The sequence below is a fragment of the Artemia sp. Qi Xiang Cuo genome, chromosome 16 (genome assembly GCF_049724085.1).
Source record: "Artemia sp. Qi Xiang Cuo chromosome 16, ASM4972408v1, whole genome shotgun sequence".
NCBI lineage: Eukaryota > Metazoa > Arthropoda > Branchiopoda > Anostraca > Artemiidae > Artemia > Artemia sp. Qi Xiang Cuo.
The window spans coordinates 4,774,678-4,796,237 of record NC_142809.1 but is presented as its reverse complement, the minus strand read 5'-3'; the positions used below and the strand labels follow the sequence as shown (position 1 = coordinate 4,796,237).

Sequence of the window (21,560 nt, the reverse complement as noted above, 5' to 3'; positions counted from 1 at the left end):
AATTCAAATGTCCCCCTCCTACGTGTTCTAGAACGAAAAACAACTCATGAACTTGTTTATCACTATAATATAATACATCTTCAGTATGTTCCTGTAAACACTTCATATTTGGAACTCTGTCAGTTAACACTAAGAAGTGAATTGGGTGATCCTGTAGCAATAACAAAAGGCTTAGCAGTGATTACATGTCATTTTCGACCCATTTTTGGTGAGAGCACAATCACCTAAAATGAACAATAGAAGAATTCCCTTTGTCTGTCCCGATATTGATTGCTATGTTGGTGCTTTGAGTCCACGTCAAACAGGCAATGGATTGGACTACTACAAGGGGCGTACTACAATGTCTGGCTATGGTCTTGGTAGATGGTTTGCTAGGCTATTTCGTTCTGCACTACCCCTTGCCAGAAAATATCTTGTACCTGCTGCATAAAATTTTGCTGCCTCAATGCTACAGGACTGGGGATTGGGCAAGAATTTCAAGGAGAGTGTTAAGGAAAATATTAGATCTTCAGCAAGAGCCGTTGGTGAGCAATTAAAATCTCGACAAAATGGGGAGGGATTGAAAAGGATGTGGTCAAGTCATTCGCTCATCAGTCTCCACCCAGGCAGGAAGCAAAGGACATCAACAAGGACTTTGAGAAATAAAACAACGAAGGCCAATAAGCAGAAGAAAAAGAAAAATATTGTTAGATCAAAGAAGGATTTCTTCTCTTAAGATGACTTATCTCCCCCACAAGGAATCACATCCATCAATCAGTTCCTCATTGAATCTATTCAATGCTGAAAATTTTGATGTCAGTGTCAAGTATGGCTACTATGAACAATTTCACCCCCAACAACCTCTCTCGGAAAATAAACTCTTTCAAATATTTGCCAATGAAGACTATTTCATTGATTTGTCATCAACATTTATTGATTTAAATGTTGCGGTGAAGAAAAAGCCAGATGATACAACTCAAAATGCTGGCAATGGTCTCTCCTACGAGAACTGTATTCTACACAACCTATTCAAACAACTTAATGTATTTATTAATGGAGCATTGTTGAGCACTAGCAATAATTTATCCAACTATGCAAACTACATACAATTTATGATGATGACACCAAAGGCATACAAGGAGTTGATAGGACAGTCATACTATGAATACACATGAGGACAGGCTATGAATATCGAGCAAGTGTTGATACTGACGGTGAGTTGACTACTGCAGTGACCCAGGAGTATCATCTGGTTGGAAAATTAAATCATGTGATATTCAATATATTTCAATGGCCAACCCCCAATGTCAAGATTGACTTAAAGCTCCAGCTGGCTCCATCAAATTTCATTTTGAGAAAAACACTACCAGCAGCACCCGATGCAAATGTCATCATCCCATCGGCCATTCTCCACGTCCGAAAAAAATAAGTTATGAGCTGTGTTTCACTGGTAGTGAAAAAGCTCAGAGCCAATGGTAACAACATTAAACTTCTTTTTCCCCATACGATCACCATTCAACGTCACATTGCCACCGGCACTCGTATCTATAGCGATTCATCATTTATCAATAGAGAAATCCCATCAAAATTGGCTTTGGCCTTTGTGAAGAGTGGCAGTGCCATTGGATCCTGGACTGAATCCCCCCATGATTTTAATTTTTTCGGTCTATCTAGCCTTGTGTGCAAAGTGAATGGTATTCCACTGTACACTCTATCTTTTGATACAAAATCCTCATGAACTCTGTACGAGTTGACCATGCAATCCCTAGATCATGACTCTCAACTATCTGAAAATTGAATAACCGATTCAATGTTTTCCAAAAATCATGGGGTAATTGTTTTGGACTTGTCGGGGACTCAGGATATGAGCATAGTATGAACAGAGAATGTACGTTTAGAGTGTACATTTGCCGATGCTTTGACTGAGAGTATCACGCTAACATCACTGAGTCAATTTGAAACCTTTTGGGAAATCACACCCGACGGCAGTGTTCTACTAGACCTAACACCATGAACACAAACCAAATAATTAATGTATTTAGTATGGATCCATACATGTCCCAGTACAAGTCCTATTGCATACCTTCGGACTTCATTGAAAAAATTCTAAGCGTTAACAATACCTTAAACATTGTTAATAGCCGTCCATCGACTTTGAAGACCGGCCATTGGCTGTGCATCTTTCAAACAGCGAAGAATATTGAATTTTTTGATCCTCTTGGCCTATCTTATAAATTCTACACGCCATACATCAGCAACTTTATTGAAAGCAGTGGGAAAATCATTATTCAAAATCAACGAAGAGTACAGGATTTAACGACTAAGACATGTGGCTTTCATGCACTACTCTTTTTCATGTTCAAATGTCGTGGCTATACCTACAAGCAGTTTCTCGACAACTACGTTGACTTACCTCGATTGAACGACTTTCTAGTGGAAAATATACTTACAAGCGTATTTAATATTGATTTTAGTGCCCTACAAATAAAATGTTCTAAAAATGCGTGTGTTAAATTGTTTATTAATAAATGATAAAAATTTATATACATGATAAAACGACTTTTCTACTTTTTAGATTTCATCTTCTACTAGGTATAGGTATTTGTCGACAACAACTAGTGCGGGTAGATTATCTAAATTCACAGTGTACTGATCCTGATGCACTGCAATGTCAGGGTCACATTTTCTACAGTAGAGTGTAACTTCACTCTTGTCATATCTCTTTGTATAGTCAATGATACTATTCTCATTCATTCTATAAAATTCACATGTTTCACTTTGCTTATTTGAAGCAATTTCACAAACAGTGTCCTCAAGTGTCAAATTACACTCCGTCACAGCCAAATAAAAATCAGTGGGCTTATTATCATAACACCCATTGTCTTCACAACGATGACGTAGAAACCATATTCTTTTATTGTTCCAACAGTTGAATCGCTGACCCGGCTCCTACTCCCAGAAAAATCTAAAACCACAAAGATACCAATCTAGTAGAAATAAACTAAAATCACACTTAGGATTCTTTCCAATCATACAGGGATATGTATTCTCCCACTGATTACATTTATCATAGTGACAATTGGAGCATAGTTGCCCTCTAGGAAGAGAGTCACACACCTTTTCAAGACAGGAATTACAACCTTTAATTTGTATAGCACATCCTCTATACAAATTACACGGGTTGCATAATCTACACTTTTCATCATACTCATCAATCATTGTACAAGTCTCTAATGATGACCATCTGCCCAGTGTGTACACAAATAGCGGACATATAAGGGGCATTTTTTCATGTGTTGATACTCTCACTACCACAATGAAACTGAGCTAGCAACAGCAAATAATTGTCTCGGATAGAGAGAGAGGAGTACATCATCGTTGTACACAATCTTTCTCATGAGAAAAGAAGTCGTAAATCTCTAAAATAGTGTTTAAAATCATATATACAATATCATTTTGCCGTGTCGTGATCAATATATCAATAAATTGTGTAAATGCATTTGGACCACGATGTAGAAGCTTCATACAATAGTCTAATGATGGAGAATTAGTTCTCATTATATCGATAAGCATTCCCCGAGAAAACATCTTTCTTTGAATAGACAGCTCTAGAAAATCTTCATCTAGAATCAAATGTTTTTCCATAAGAACTAGATTCCCCATGTTTCGCTTTTTTTCAAATCTATCCATTTTTAGAGTCCTAACACTCTCATCACCAACTACAGACTAACTAGAAATTTTTAAACCTAAAAAATATACGCTTGTCTACTATAGAAAAAAAAATCATTGATTTAGAAACAGTTTTATTGAATATAATTACAATAATAATATTCACTGATGCATTTTGTTCTCATCAATATATTTCGATAGGACATCTAATGCTGACCGAAAATTATTTATATGGAGAATATTCCCTTTTCCAGCAAAACATAGTTTCTCTCGCTATTTAAATTTGAGTAGTGATATGTCGCTTCGAGCATACATATCATCCCGTTCGAGACATAGTCTACAGCCACTGATTATTTTCACGCCTACATTGTTCACTTGTATAAAGTTGCTGCTAATACCAGCTACATCAATAATTTCCAATAATGTAAATGCACAACTCATTTTTCTCTACTAATATCCTCTCAAATAAACTATTCTCTTTGAATTCAACTTTCTTACCAATATGAATTGTAGTGAAAACCATTCCTTTTATTCAAATCCCAATCACCAATCAATTTATCGTATATTGAACAACCTCTAATGTCTCTGTTTTGCTCCGAAAAAATGTCTACGTCAAACGGTACATTCATTGTGCAATTCTTTTCAATAACAAAAAAAACATGCCAGCTTTGTAAAATGTGCATGTCTAAATACAGTGTCAAAGGCATGGTTTTTTTTTTTTTCCCAAATCATGTACCGTTCATATTGTATACACTATTATCTTGTACCATTTCATGTACTGTTTCAATCTTATATATGGATACTACTCATAGCAATGTCCCTTCTCCCATGAAAACTTTGTTCATGGTAAGATCCTCCCACATAACCCCCGAACCACTCCCCCCCACTACCAGAAAAAATCCCCTCTGAAAACGTCTGTATACTTCCCAATAACCAATACTATATGTTAACATTGGGTAAAGTTCATAGCTTTCTGCCGTCCCCCCGGGGACTTCGGGGGATTAAGTCATCCTAAAAGACATATTTATTATATTTTCGACCATGCTAAACAAAATGGCTATCTCACAATTTTGATAGGGTGACTTTCGAAAAAAATGAGCGTGGGAGGGGGCCTAGTTGCCCTCCCATTTATTTGGTCACTTAAAAACGGCACTATATTTTTTTCCTTTCAAATGAGCCCTCTCCTGATATTTTAGGACCACTGGCTTGATACGATCACCCCTGGGAAAAAAACAAAAAACAAAACAAACAAACAAACAAACACACAAATACACACGCATCCGTGATCTTTCTTCTGGCAAAAAATGCAAAATTCCACCAGATATGAGCTTGAAACCTCCGCAATAGGGTTCTCTGATACACTAAATATGATGGTGTGATTTTCATTAAGGTTCTATAGCTTTTAGGGGGTCTTTCCCCCTTTTATCGCAAATCAGCCAAATTTTCTCAGGCGCGTAACTTTTAATAGGTAGGACTAAACTTGATGAAAGTTATATGTTTGAAATCAGTATTAATATCTGATTCTTTTGATGCAACTATTGGTATCAAAATTCGGTTTTCTAGTTTCGGTTACCATTGAGCCGGGTCGCTCCTTACTTACAGTTCGTTACCACGAACTGTTTGATAATACCCAGATCCAAAGTGAAGAGGGTACAATTACGCTGATATTTTGTATATTTATGTTACAAAAAATAGCTATAGGATTCATAGGCCTCTTAAACATCATGTGTGTTATTATTTTCAGAATTTTTATTCCATATTTTTGTACGAATTTAAATTGCTTAATTGCTTACCTTTATTATTATTTTTTTTACTTATGATTATTTTTTTTCTTTTTTAATTTTAGCCTTGAATTAATTTTACTATTTTTAGTTTTGATTGTCTTACAGCTTAATGAGACACTATTCCTCCCGTTATACATCTCCAGCATAAAAAGAATATCTTGTTATGAAAATATTTTGTTAAGAGCTATCAAAAAAGCATATCTGCAATTATACTGGAATAGCTTGTGGTAACAAGTTTAAACTTTCAGAGAGTGTTAGGGAGGCCAACGGGCCTTCAAGTATTGACTTGGGTGGAGGGGTCAGAGGTAGGGGGCCTAAACATTTTGCTCTATAATCCATGATAGGGCCTTTAGTCTATTCACGGTGACGTAGCAAGGGAAATCAAAAGAGAGTGCTTGATATCAGTTTATCAAACAGTTCACCTGCAACTCCTTTGGATTACTGAGACTAATGATACTGAAACTTTTATGGAACTGTTTATGGAGGGAGATGTAGGGTCAGATGGAATTCAAACCTAGACGATGAGGGAGTGGGCAGAAGGAAAGAACCTAAGGATTTTGTTTTCCAATCATTTTAAACTTTTTGGTATTATGAGGCCCTGTTAAACTAGAATCTGTTTCTGGTATAATAGTGATGTAGAAGGAATAAAACCCTTGTAGGCTACCTAGGTTATCAAAATATTGTATCTACATTGTCTCGGGAGCAGCTGTAGCAATTGAGTTCAAATTATCAGGGTTTTTGGGAGGCCAATTGGATAACGAATTTTAAATGGGGAGAGGGAGGTATATCTAAAAAAAATGTATATCCAGGTTATCAAAATATCATATCAGTGTGACATCTCGGAAACCATAAGTAGGGATTAAGCTTGAACTTTGGTAGTATTGGGGGGGGGGAGGGAAGAGACAAGTGGCTTCAGGTTTAATGTTTAGAAAGAAGACGTATAGAGGCAGAATTTCTGTCTCCAATTCGGCTAACGGTTTCCAAACTAATAGCCGAAGTGGAGCTTCGAATCCATTCACGGTGAGGTAGAGAGGTAAGTCTAGAGATATTATATTCAACAAGGCTCTCAAGATTTAGCGTACTTTTAACATGGGGGATTCCGTTAGATTTCAGGGAGTATTTTATCAAGGCAAGGAGACTCGTAATATCATTTTTGGAAAAAAGTCTTATTGGATCATCTGAAAAAAGATTGACAATTTCTTTAAAACCTTGAAAGTAAGATCCGTAAGCTATTCAATCAAGGGAGCCCTAATTTACTGAAAAGTCTTGAAAAAAACAAACGTTTCAATTGAACCAAATTCTTTGGTATATTTTCTGATTGACAGTAAACAACACATATCGTTAGAACTCAAATTTCAGCCTTAATTAAAAAAAAAATCATTTTGTTTTCATTTAAACTTTACCCCCAGCCCCCTAATGATCATATATATCCTGAATTGTATATATGCAATGAATTTCATACGTCATTATGTTCTTCAAATTTATTTAACGGTACATCTAAACAATTGAAAATCAGTACATATATACATTTCAAGATGTATATTGAACTTTAGGAGCGAGGTGTCCATTTGCGGTGCAAACAAATGTTATATCTGGATTCAGGACGAAGTTCTAACTCAAAATGTAGGTATACTTTTGAGCTTTCTCAATGTTCAGTTACTCGGAAATTTCATCCATTTTTTTTTCAGATCTCTTAGGCCTCGTAATGCTTTTGTTCAGCCCGGTTACTGGACTATGAACGTTTTTGATTATTCAATGGCAAAAGACAAAAAGACTCGCAAAATGTAATCAGAACAGTTTTAAAGTAAATTATAACTTTAGGCTATTGAATTGAGTAAAGAGAAAAGCTCTGAACAGATCTGTTCAATTACATATCAATTACGTAAACCCAACCACGACTACCTTTCCCTAATTAAAAAGAAAATTCAACTTGTGTGCTTAATAGCGTAGGTGACATAACCGTAGTATAGAACGCTCCCTCCCCCCGATTGAATATTACTTGAATGTGAGCTGTATTAAAATAGGAAACAAATAAGACACACGGTTCGAAAAAGTTTTGAGTCCTGGCTCACAGTAAAGTGAGCTTATGCCAAGCTGTGAACTGACTTAATGGAAAGCAGAAATAAGGGCACAATGCATTTTTCCAAGCTAAAATCATGATTTACGTGTTTCAGAGTTGGGGAACCAGATATTTCTTTACACCCAAGCCCCTTCCCCCCCCCCTAATTTCTTTTTCTTTGTATGATTTTTCATAATAACTTCAAATTTTCTTTAATGTTTTCAACCCACTGAATCATCCATTATATAAATCCCCCCCCCCTTCTCCACGCACATAAATTCCTTCATGATAGGATTTCCTGTTTTAATACGAGGCAGCTCTGAAAGGCAACAATCAAAATTTAAACACTCTATGTCTTACCTATTTAGCTGGAATCTCCTTAATCAAACAGTTCGTGGTAACGAACTGTAAGTAAGGAGCGACCCGGCTCAATGGTAACCGAAACTCTAAAAACCGGAATTTTGGTACCAATAGATACATCAAAAGAATCAGATTTTAATTCTGATATCAAAAATATAAGTTTCATCAAGTTTAATCTTACCCATCAAAAGTTACGCGCCTGAGAAAATTTGGCTCCTTTTCGAAAAAAGGGGGGAAGACCCCCTAAAAGATATAGAACCTTAATGAAATTCACACCATCATATTCAGCGTATCAGATAACCCTACTGCAGAAGTTTCAAGCTCCTATCTACAAAAATGTAGAATTTTGCATTTTTTACCAGAAGAAAGATCACGGGTGCGTGTTTATTTATTTATTTTTTTTTTTCCCAGGGGTAATTGTATTGACCCGATGGTCCTAGAATATCGTAAGAAGGCTCATTTGAACGGAAATTGTAAGTTCTAGTTCCCTTTTTAAGTGACCAAAAAAAATAGAGAGCAACTAGGCCCCCTCCCACGCTCATTTTTTCTCAAAGTCACCCAATTAAAATTTTGAGATAGCCATGGTGTTTAGCATAGTCGAAAACCTAATAAATATGTCTTTTACGATGACTTAATCCCCCACAGTTCCCAGGGAAAGGGCTGCAATTTATGAACTTTGCCCATTGCTTACCTATTGTATTGGTTATTGGGAAGTATACAGACATTTTCAGGAAGAATTTTTCTGGTGGGGGGGGGGGGCGGGGGAGGGGAGCTGGAGGAGGGGGTGACTCGGGAGACTCTTTCCGTGGAGGATGTTTCTTTGGGGTTAGGGACATTTCTATGAAGGGGGCGCCGGATTTCCAAGCATTATTTAAAAAACGATCAGAAAATTAAATTTAAAAAAAACAAGTACTTTCAACTGAAAGTAATAAGCAACATTAGAACTTAAAATGAACATAAATTATTACGTATATGAGGGGGTTCTCCCCCAAGTCAAAACTTCACTCTTTACGCAACAGTTTTTTTTAGTGCTTTCAAAAGAGCTATCTATTCTAATTAAACGGCCTTTTTGATTCTGGGGTTTTTGAATTAAATTTTTTTTAACTTTTAACGTAAAGAGCGTGGTATTGACTACGGGGAGAACCCCCTCATATACGTAATAACATACACGTAATAAAAAAAAACAATAAAAAAAAACAAGCGATACGGCTCAATAGTAAGCGAAACTTTTAAAAACAGAACTTTGATGTCAATAAATGTATCAAAAGAATGGGCTTATAATGCTGATTCTAAATATATGAATTTTATTAAGTTTAGTATTACTCATCAAAGGCTACAAGCCTCAGAAAACACCTGATTTTTTCAAGAGGGGGGAAACATCCCCCAAAAGTGAAAAATTTTTAATGAAAATCACACCGTCAGATTCAGCGTATCAGAAAACCCTATAACCTAGGTTTCAAGCTCATATCTGCAAAAATCTTCAACTTTGTATTTTTTGCCAGAAGAAAAATATACGAATAGAGAAGTTCGTTACGTAAGTTAATTTGTAAATTACGTCAGAACCCAAATTTAGAGACAGCCATTTAGCAAAAGAAAAGTAAAAATTTTATGCAAATTTTGTTTACTTATTCAATGACTGCGAGCCAAAATAAAAGCTGCATTAACTAAAAAACGATCAGAAATTAAATAAAAAAAACAAGTTTTTTAAACTGAAAGTAAGGAGCGACATTAAAACTTAAAACGAACAGAAATTATTCCGTATATGAAAGGGGTTGTCCCCTCATCAGCGCCTCGCTCTTTACGCTAAATTTTGTCTCTTTCTAACAACGTTATTTTTTTAAGCAAAAAAAAACTTTAGCGTAAAGTGTGCGGCGGTGTGGAGGGGACAGCCCCTTTCATATACGGAATAATTTCTGTTCGTTTTAAGTTTTAATGTCGCTCCTTACTTTCAGTTTAAAAAACTTGTTTTTTTTATTTAATCAATAATAGAGCTGAAAGTCGTCAAATTTCTCACTGCTGCTCTCTATAACTAAGCCTTATTACGTGAATAATTTGATAAAAAAAACTAAAATGATTTGAAGAAAAATTTGAGCTAACTTCAAAAACTGTAAACCAACTGTAAAATCAACCACACAGAACAGAAACTAGTATTTTTTCCTTGGTAGTCAAACTATCCGTTAGTTTGAATAAATTAAATAAAATTTTAAAATAGATGGCAGTTTTCGCATATTCCCTTAATATTAACAATCTGTTACGATAATTAAAAACATATTTAGAACAAAGTAAAATGTGGAAAATTCATGTATAAGCCACGTAAACAAATTGAATAATAGTGAACACAATAATGTCATTTTCATAATCTGTTCATTGCTTTCTATCTATGATCGTTCTGGGGAAATATTTTGACTAAAAACAAATAATATGTTTTAGTATTTGTTATGCGAGGATTTAGGAAAGAAATATGTAGCCTACTCTATATTGCTTCTTCGTGCATGATATGCCCGATCAGTTTTATAGTCACACTATGGTGTGCGTTATTTCTTGATTGTAACAGTTAGACTTTTTCAACGACAGTAGAAAGTTAAAAGACAAGAAATTTGTTTAAAGCGTTTATATTCACACTTTTTCCCAACAATTGCACACTAATACCATGTAGTATTGTCCAATTCAAAGGAAGGATGGGGTGGGAATTCACCCCTTGATTCCCCACCCTTTTAATCTTGGAAAATGTCTGTTTTTTGGTACTTTCATTGACAATTCCTAGTTTTGGTATATTCTTGGAAAAAAAAGATCCCGCCTAGATTTTGAATAATACATTTTGCCCCCCCCCCCCCACCATTGTTCTACATTTTCGTGAATTGACACCACCGTCATTATGTGGTAAATAAATTTATAGATTCATCTTACAGATTGCAGAACTGCTGATTCAATCTTCCATTTTTCTAATAAAAAAAAAAAAAAAATGTACCTTAAAGTTCTCCTCTGAGGGGAAAATAAACTTTCTTCTTGTTGAAAAATCTTCCAATTGACAAATCTCAAACAGGATAAATAATTGGCACTATAATCGTGCAAAGATGGTCATGTAGTCGAACGAGGGTCAGCGGCGTGACTACTAAGCTCAGCTAGAGTCGACTCAGTTCTAAATGGGCACTTTGAGAATTCTGGAGATGGTAAACAGGGAGAATATACAAAAGCACAGGATGGTTTTACACCCCCCCCCCTGGGTGGCCAAGCCAATGAACCAGAGATCCGCACCACTGGATTGGACCTAGAGTCGTGTGCCGCATCCCCTGTCTCTCTCCTCTCTTTCCACACGTGTTGTTACAATGTGGGCTGAGTATTACTCGGGAATTATTCCAAAGTTGAGAAAAAAAACTTTTGAATATCAGACTCTTGAATTTGTGGATTTTAAACAACTGTCATAAACAATGCGTTATAGATATTAATTTATTGGCAATATTATTCCTTTTTTTAGGTGTTTTATCATTTTATTATTTATCATATTTATTTTTAGGAAGTATGTTTTTAGACATAGCAGAGCCCTATTGCAGAAATACGACGGCTTCAGCCATGTAGAATACCATAAGCCAGGCAGGATTTCAATTTATATGAACAATAATATTCTTTTTCGTCCATCTGAAATTCTTTAGTTAAAAATGTTGTTAAGGACTTGTTCAACACAACTACTTTCCATCGAAATTTTTTGACTAAAAATTGCCAAAAATTGTATCTACAATCTAAAATTTCAATTCTTAAGCAGGAAAACTAAAAAACCGGGATACTACTGACTAATTTACAGTTATTGACATATACAATGAGCAACAAGAAATCTAGGGATATGGGGCCAGAAGCCCAGACCATATTTTGGTTAGGCCTGGGCATGATTAAAAAAATCAGAAATTAAAAAAAAGAAGAAAAAAAAACCTGTGGTAGCGCAGTGGGATTTACCTTGGCTTTGTAATACGACCCCCAGAGATCAAGCCTTGCTGTAGCAACACACTGTAGGGCCGACACAGGGACCTTAGTAGTCAAGAAGCATTTTTAATCTGATCACATACTATCTGAATGTCAAATTGCTGTACGATAACAATTATTGTTCTTGGTTTAAGTAATATACCTGCAAGAACTAAGAAACATTTTAATAATTTTACGCACCGTTACAGATCATATGTGGCCATTGTAAATCTCAAAAAACTCTATATATAAAAAAACTGCAATAAAGGAAGAAAACAACAAAGAAAAGAATATTTTTAACACTCAATCTCATTTGGGCCTTTCAGCATTATCCTGATGAGGAAAAACACAGTCATGATGAAGAAATAAACATACATAAACATAAGAAATAAACGATCAACAAATATGGAGCTTGCTAATTTTTTTGGCAATAAATTGTCTCAAATTTCAGAAGAATTATACAGAAGAGCCTGGAAAGTCAAAAATGCGAACAGATGAGTGATTTTCAAAGGACTAAGAAACGATTGCAGGTAACTGGCAACAGAGGAAACTCATTTTGGGATCTGAGAAAACAAAATTAATTCAAGTGAGCAGGGTTGCCAACTTGTACACATTTCGTTTTACATGCCCTCTTTTTCGCCTCAGAGAGGTTGCGAAAGAGTGAAAATCACTCTTTTTGGTTGTTAGTTTTCATTCACTTTATGCCTCAGAATTGATGCGCAAGAAGCGACAACCATGCGCATGCAATTTTTTCCACCTGCACTCTTTTTGAGCAAAAATCACTCTCTTTTGCCTTGATTTGCACTCTTTTTCGACGTCAGCAGTTGGCAAGCCTGTCAGTTAGCGCTACCCAGATAAAGCCATAAGGTTCATTATAACAGCCTAAATAAAGACGTTAGTTATATTTTGCTTCTATTTTTATTTCTAATTGTACTTTGATTAGTCCAAACATCAAATTAGGTCTTTTATTCTCAGAGAGCCCGACTCAGAGAACTGAGGGGGGATAGCAAAATTACCACCTTCAGATTGTGAAAAACACCTTCTTCTTATGTTTTCATGAAAAAAATTACTGAAGACATATAAATTACTTTAGTTTTGCTAAGATTTAATAAAATATTAAAGATTATGACAAATACTTTGCTTGTACCGTGAAAAAAAATCTAAGAAAACCCTTGCTTACCTTTACAATTCTGTGAATTGCTAGTGCATACTTTTTTTCAAACTGTCAAATTCCTTGTATAGTCCACTAACCCAAAACTATTTTATAATGAGTTGAAGATAATTTCGAAACAAAATAATATGCTCTATGTCAGAAAATTTTTGTTTTAATACAAATAGGTTTAGATATTTGATTAATGTCTAAATTTAATAAAGATAGATAAATCAATCTTATCGATGAAATTCAAGCTGGTTTCCAATCTTAAAAACAAGACAAACATGAATGACACCCTCAGGGATCTCCAATAATATTCAACATAGAAACTACGTCCTGTTTGACGAAATGAGGGGAAAAAGATAGAAACTGGCAAAAAAAGGAAAAGATAGAATATCAGGGTTCATTCCAAAAGCATACCAAAATATAGGAAAGCTTGGAACGGAGATCATCCGGGCACACGCTGAGAGTAAATGAAGCTTGTCTTTAAAGAATTGACACTATGACGGCTTGAAAGCAATGATACTGACTTCAAATTCATCGTTCAATAATCTTCCTGATCAAAATCATGAAAAAAAAAATATTTGAACGTGATAAATACGCAGGACTTTCTCCCGAAAAGGGCGGCACAATAATTTGGTGAGAGCAAGGCAAGCTAAAAAAAAATACGAAGACAGGAGAACTATAGAGACGAAAATGGGACAATTCATAGTAACTTTCTGTTTTATTTTAAGCTCGGAAGTGGGAGTGGTATGGATTTGAAGGTCACCTTTAAATTTGTAAAGGTGGCCCATGATTTCATGAAGAAGAGTATTGGAGAATCCACCGAAAATCCGACAAGAGCTACCTCCGTTCAAAGCATTATAAAAAAAAAAATCGAAGTTTATAACAAGAAGGTTATTTTTGGATAATAACACATTTCTTAAGTGTGAAACCCAGTGGCACTGAGAAGCGGGATCGAGTTAAACAGGGTGGTATTTGCAAGACTAAATTCCAAGGCTAGTGTGACTACGGTTGCCCTTGTATCTGTGTGAAGCGTTGCTATCAAAACTATCAAGTGTATCGAAAACAAAGGGTGAACGAAACGTCAGGGTAAAAAAGTGATACATTTTCGGAATTTTGGACATGAAAGGGGAAAAAATGGACACGTTTTGTAAATTTATGATATAAAAAAAACATTCCACAACTGGATAGATATTTTGGTTAAAAAAATGTCCCGCTTCACCAAAGTAGTGCTTTCCCTCTTTTTTTCTCGTTTTTTTATGGAATGCAGGATTTCCCAGATATGTCGTAAGTATGGATTTTCTCCAAAGAAAGGGATTTACATGTTTATTTGAGTTTTGTCATTCATAGTCATTCTTAGTCATTACTTAGTCATTCTGTATGAATTTTTCACATGGATTTTTTCCTTTCCCGTACATTTGATTTTAACTGACCACTTTGAAAGAGATTAATCTAAAAAAAACAAAGTTTTTCCAAGGGAGGTAAAGAGTGAAGTTGAAACTTAGAACGGACAAAAATTATTGCTTCACAGCCAATCTAATATATATCAATCAAATTATTACAAATAAACCAAATAATTATGTTTCCCTGTGTTTCTAGGATTATAAGTTAAAACCAAAGCGACAGCACGGCATTGAAATGAGCCATCGTACAGAAGTGATACCAAATTAAACGAGAAAAAAAAATAAAGCAACAATCCTAAACTGAATTTTTATTTATCTTAAAAGGGATTGATAATAGTTTTATTCTGTAAAAGTGTCCTTAATTGGTTTCCTTTTACTATACCAAAACTCCTATATTATTTTGTGTGTTCAGTAAAGCCCTAGTTTTCTATAATCCTAGAAACACAGGGAAACATAATTAGTTGGCTTATTTGTACTATTTTGATTGATGTATATTAGATAGACTGCGAAGCAATAATTTTTGTCCGTTTTAAGTTTCAACTTCGCTCTTTACTTCCCTAGGAAAAACTTAGTTTTTTTTTAGATTAATCTTTGCTCGTTTTTTATTCAAATTTAATGTAGAAACAACCCTGCCATGATCTTTTTTATTTATACGGATTAATTTCTGTTCGTTTTAAGTTTTAATGTCATTCCTGAGTTTCAGTTGAAAACTTATGAAGCTGTTTAAGGGCGCATTTAGAAGCTTATATTTATGCCTAGTCACTTTTTATAAATTTGACTTGATAGCACATTCCCATAAAGTACACTTTCCGTTTTTGCACCCATTCTTTTTTTCAAATGAAAAAGTGCCTTTCTCAATGAAATAACAAAAAAAAAGATGTATTTCAAAACCTTAGCAGGAGCAAAAAATAAGGGGCAACGACGTCTCTTCCCCCAATTACCGCCATTAGAACTAGCCCACAGGCTTCATCGCAGAGGGAAGTTTGAAGGTTTAATTCAAAAGTGTTGAGCATTCAAGCTTAATTTTTGGTAGATTTTTATTTGAAAAGTTTTTTGTTTTAGTTAATTTTGTTTTCGCAATAATCTTTTACTTTTAAGATGAGTAGAAGATTTGTGAAAATTACACAGGGGGTTCTGAGGGGGGAACATATATGAGGGGTTCTTATAAACCTCCAGTTAAGGATTTTGGACCATAATTGATGCAATGGTACCGTCTTATGCTTCCAAACTCTTCTACTCAAGAAGTGGCACCAAAAGTACCGTTTTTAGTGCTATAATGCACCTATAGATGGTAAAATTGATAAAAAGCATGTAGATATGAGTAATAGCTTTAAAAAAAGGTCTTCCCGGGATATGCTTGGGAAAATGAGTGTATCACATTTGCAAAAATAGTAGAATATCTAAAAAGTAATGATAAGAAGGGACAAACCATGATTGAAAATAAGAAATCCAAGGAGGAATCAAACGCATGATAATCTAATTTGAAGTCCAGCGCTATACTAAGAGAACCACGCTTCTAATAATCTAATTCAATAGATTGGTCTTTGTAGGACTGTAGCTTATTAAGGGGGCCTGGAGGAGAAACCTGGGGGAGGTGTTCTTGCGAACCTTAAGTTAAGGGTTTTGGATCATAATTATTACAATTATACCGTTTTATACTTTCAAGATTTTTCACTTGAGATGTGGCACAAAAACTTTTGTTTTAAGTGCTATAACTCGCTTATAAATTGTAGAATTGATAAAAGCCCGTAGATATGAGCAAAAGTTTTCAAATGAGCTATTAAACATCACTCTAAGAAGTTTTTGTAGCCACTAGCCCCCTCTTTTCCACTTCAGAAATGGCACAAAAAGCGCCTTTTTTAGTACCATTTGAAACTTGCAAATGGCGGAATTTATAGAACGAACAAAAATATGAGCAATACTTTTTTATATGAGCTATCAAAAATCTATCTACGATGTTCTGGTTACCGGCTAGCCCCACCCCTTGAGAAATGGCATAAAGTGCCCTTTTTTGTGTCATAATGCACAAACCACGTACATATGAGAAATAGCTTTTAAATAAGCTCTTAAGCGTCTCTCTATGATGTTCTAGTAACCTGCTAGGCCTGGAAAAAAAAAGAAGAAAAAAAGACCGTTTTAAAGTTTTTTCTAGCTTTTAATCACTATAGGCTGCGGTTCGCTCTTTACTAGGTTGCAGCTACCGCTGCAACCATGATACCAAACAGTCGAGAAGCTGCTGAATGTACGATCTGAGCAAACCGATTTCATAGCCGCAAGGATAAATGATGAGCGACAGAATGCATTGGAATTGTATAATTTAGGCTATATATTTGCACATTAGGGGGTGGGGGTAAGGTTAGGTTGAATTAGGTTTTTAGCCCCTTTCTGTGATTTTTATTACCCCCCCCCCCCCTTAATGTGCAAATATTTACCCCAAATTATATTATTATATAAACTAAAGTATTATATTTTCATCATGTTATAGCATCTTTCATTATGATTAACCTAACAGCCCTTCTTGAGTGTGTTTGTATAATACATAAGTACCAGTAATTTTTCTTTCAATAGGGCGTAGACTAATGCTACCAATTTTCTGTGTGTTTTTAAGTTAATCGCTGATGGAGGAATTTATAGGAAGGGCGTAGAAAGGGCGTAATTTGATATGGGGCAGAGGGGAGTGTAACTGCCTCTTTCAGACCCAAGTTTACTCCCCCCAGACCTCATTTCGCTCCCCAGCTGAAATTTCGTTTCTGCAAAAAAAACCTTGTCAAAACTAAGATAAGCCTTCATAATTCATACATCCGGAGAAACAGGTCACTTTTCTTTAGTATATCTTTGCCTCTATGGTAATATAAAGGGCTCATTTTTCCGTTTTCACTATCATTTCCACTTGATTTGGGAGAATTGGATCCAACTTTGCCCCCCCCCCACCTCAGGATTTTGACGAATTTACGCCACTCACGAAGATATGAGCAATATCTTTTATATGAGCTATTGAACATCTGTCTAGAGTCTAGCCACAAGCAATACTAATACGCCCAGTAACAATACGCTCACGCCGATACGCGTGATATAAATACACTCGATACCGATACAGTGTGCAGCCCTTTGCCAGGGAGTATGGAGGTTCGTATCATCACCAGAACCAAAGATATTTGACCTTCAAACTAAGTTGAACAAAATGACTATCTCAAAATTGTGATTGGATGACTTTGGGGGGAGGGGACCTTCAGGGAGGGGGGCTAATTGCCCTCAGATCTTTTTGGCCACTTAAAAAGGACCCTAGCAAATTTAATTTCTGTTTGAATGAGCTATTATACATCTCTCTGTGATGTTCTGGTCACCCCCTAGCACAGTTCATATATAATCCAGTATGATCATTCTCTATCTCACCCATTATAAAAACCCGGACCGGGGTGCGAGTGCTCCGGAGAACGTTTTTGCAGATATAAACATACGCGAAGTCAGATTAGCGGGAATACTGGTTAGTCTGTTTCCGTCTGTTTCCATCAAAGCGCATTGAAACAATCAGAAACAGACTAACCAATATTCCCGCTAATGCAGAAATAAGTGGGAGGAGCTTTTTGTTCGCAACGAGAACGAAGACCAGAAATGATCTGCGATAAGCTTACTGCGATATTCTGTCTATTGTGCCCCCTAGCCCTGCTAGAAAAAAGAAAAAAAAGGAAAAAAAAACGGGAGACGCATCAGTGCTACAACAAGGAAAAACTCATTTTCTTTGTTATTCAAGGAGGGGAACTGTAATTTCTCTGTATAAGGGTTACGACCATGGTGATTCTAATGGTACACTTTTCATTTTGATCTTACGCCATTTTCAAGGGGTTTCAGGCTTTTGTTTGAAATCATCATAAATTTCTTCTCGCAATAAACTTTGACTTTTAAGACGAACCAAAATAAAAGTTACCATTCCTCAATCAGTGTCAGATGGCAATTTGTTTCCACTAGGCAGTTTTTTCCTAAACATGAATTTTGACTTTTGATTCTGACCGTGTTAAAGAGTTTATAGTAAATTCTCCCAACAGACCGATGAGATTTACTAAGAGGGGCTGGGAGGGGGAGTATACGGGAAGGGTTCTTGTAAATCTCCAATTAAGGGTTTTGGAACATAATTATTACAATGGTACCGTTTTATACTTCAAAGCTTTTCAACTTAAGAAGTGGCACAAAAGGTGCTGTTTTTTGTGCTATTTGGAAATTATGAATTGCAATACTGATTTAAATCACGCAAATATGAACAATAGCTTTCAAATCAGCCATTAAACATCTCTCTAAGAAGCTCTGGCAGTCTACTCTCCCCTAGCTTTTCCACTTGGGACATGGCATCAATAGTCCCATTTTTAGTGCCATTTGGCAGTTGCAGGTAGTGGAATTTATAAATAAAACGTAGATATGAGAAATATCTTTAATGTGGGCTATTAAACATCCGTCTACGATGTTTTTGTAGCCCGCTAGCCCCACCCCTTGAGAAATGGCACATAATTTGCCATTTTCGTGGCATATGGCACTTGCAGATGGTGGAATTTATAAAAAGCACGTAGATGTGAGAAAAAATTTTCCAATGAGCCATGAAGCATTTCTCTATGATGTTCTGATAAACGGCTAGCCCTGTAAAAAAAAGGAGAAAAAAAAGGGAGACAGATCAGTGCTACCCATACAAAAAAGGGATTTTTCTTGTTTTTCAAGGTTGGGGACTGTAATTTCCCTGAATAAAGTTTTCGACTATGCTGAATCCAATGGTACATTTTTCATTTTGATCTGATGCCTTTTTCGAGCGGTATCAGGTCTTTTTCGAAATTACCATAAATTTCTTTTCCCAATAATCTTTTATTTTTAATACGAACTGAAACGATAGTTACCATTCCTGAATCAGTGTCGGATAGAAAGTTTTTTCACTAGGCAGTTTTTTTTCTAAACGCGTTTTTTAACTTTTTTGTTACTATGGGTCGTGGTTCGCTCTTTATTAGGTTGCAGCTGCCACTGCAACCATGATATGTATGCAAAGTGTATTTTGGCCAATAGTACAACTGGAAAAAATAACCTTTAGGTTTTGAGATTTTAGCTAAAAATGGACACATTTTAGCTAAAAATGCCACATTTTTGGATGCATAGGGGACATATTAATGGATCCAAAAGTTGGAAACCCTCAGCACAACCAGTGTTGTTACAGTGAATTTTCTAAGACCTGTCAAACAAATTTACCCAAAATCCTGTTAAATTTGTCAAAAACCTGTGACAACAGCCGTAGCCAGAATCTTTATCCAAGGGGGGGGGGGGGGGGTACAAAAAGATTGAATAGCGTATGAAATTTTTTTGGATGTTGTTTGTTTTCAGAATATTATATTGTTTCCTTCTCAATATAACAACAACCAAGAGCTTAAAGTTTCAAGCACAAGTTTGTGATGTTAATTGGTAATTTTAGAAGAAATCTATCTAATTATCAGTAGCCTAATATCTAATCTTCTGTATAAAAAAATCAAACAGTTAATGATAATAGTTCAATTGTAAGGAGCGAGTCACCCCAATAGCAACCGAAACTGTAAAGAAAGACATTTTTATGACAATTAATACATCACAGTATTGGCTTGCTATGCTGATTCTTAATATATACAATTTATAAGGTTTAGTGTTACCAATCGAAAGTAAACTTTTGATAAGTAAACTTGCTCTAAAAGTGGTCAAAGGCATGGCCGTATCCAGGGAGGTAACCACCCCCAAAATTTTTGTATGACTCGTAAAAGCGTAATGAAAATGTATTCAAACAAATTTCGACTCCTTTTCAACGTAAACCCTTCTACTCGATGGACAAAACTTTTGACTACCAACCTTATCTTTTGGCAGTTTTTCGCACGTTTATTTGATTTGTGGTGGCAACACCACTGTCTACGCTGATTGATGAAGATCAGGGTATCAATTGTCAATCAATTCAATTCAGCATTTCAAAAACTATCAACTATTTGTATTAACTTAATAAGATTATAATAAAGCAATCACTTTTATATATAACTTTTGATCCAATGAATTTCTACGAACGATTATTTGAAAATTATTTTTTTTTCATATAAATTAATTTGCATATTGTGTCTGGTTATGCTGTATTTTGCATAATATTTTTAAATAGCAGTTTTCTCAATAAAATTTGAAAACCATCAACTTTGAGTGGATTTTAAAATTTATTGCTTAAAATTTTGGACATTTGAAATGTTTCCGAATGATGGTTTTTCGACAAGCGGTTGCGAAGTGGATTTTTCTTTGGTGACTTGACACGAAGGAGTAATTGAACCCACACCAGAATTTCTTAATTCAATTGAAATTGCTGATTTCACACTTCATAGCTGAAAACTAAGGAATAACGCGCTGATTACACTATTGTGTAATTAGAAATTTAAATATATACAAGTCTGCTGGGTGTTGTTTGCACGGGGCCTGGGTGAAGCCCAGGCTCCCAGCACTACATATTTTGCAACTGTAACAACAAATTTTATCAACAAAATTATGAAAACTATAACAAAAAATTATGGAAGTGAGGGCCACCCAGATCACCTTATACTAAATGCTAACCAAACCTAGTCTAACCAAAATTAGCCTAACCTAACCAAAAACTGGTTAGGTAAACTAACCAAAAACTTGGTTAGGTAAACTAACCTAACCAAACCTAGCCTAACCAAAATAGCAACTAAATATTTAGATAAAATATAGCTACAATCTAGTTTCCCACCGAGCCGAAGCTAATATTGTCTGGTATAAAAACCATGAAAACCAGTTATTTCCTCATGTTCGTAATATAAGATCTTGCGTTTGGTGGCAATAAGACATAAGTACCGGAACATATGACCATCATACCACAGAAAACGAATTTTACTTGTAAATTATTCAATAATTTAAAAAGATTTCATCCTTTTTACAGTTTTAATGTTTCCCACAAAAGAACTGATCAGAAAGACGGAGATATTTGTCTCTCCGGAAAACATATTTCCTTGTCTATCTGGATTTGGTTCTCATCATTAGTTAAGCCGATCAAACAGTTCGTAGTAACGAACTGTAAGTAAGGAGAGATCGAGCTCAATAGTAACCGAAACACTAAAAAACGGATTTTCGATACCAGTAGATACATCAAAAGAATCAGATTTTTATGTTGATTTCAAACATATAAGTTTCATCGAGTTTAGCTCTACCTA

The 21,560-nt window shown here is 35.4% G+C and overlaps 1 protein-coding gene across 1 annotated transcript in view; it reads right to left on the bottom strand.

Moving 5' to 3' along the window:
* Window positions 1-7,874, bottom strand: part of LOC148942494 (peptidyl-alpha-hydroxyglycine alpha-amidating lyase 2-like) — a 451,427-nt gene extending 443,553 nt beyond the window's left edge. The window contains exon 1 of the mRNA XM_089102123.1: window positions 7,852-7,874. The gene's annotated coding sequence lies outside the window, so the exon portion shown is untranslated. The remainder of the gene's footprint in view (window positions 1-7,851) is intronic.
* Window positions 7,875-21,560: the final 13,686 nt, after the last annotated feature.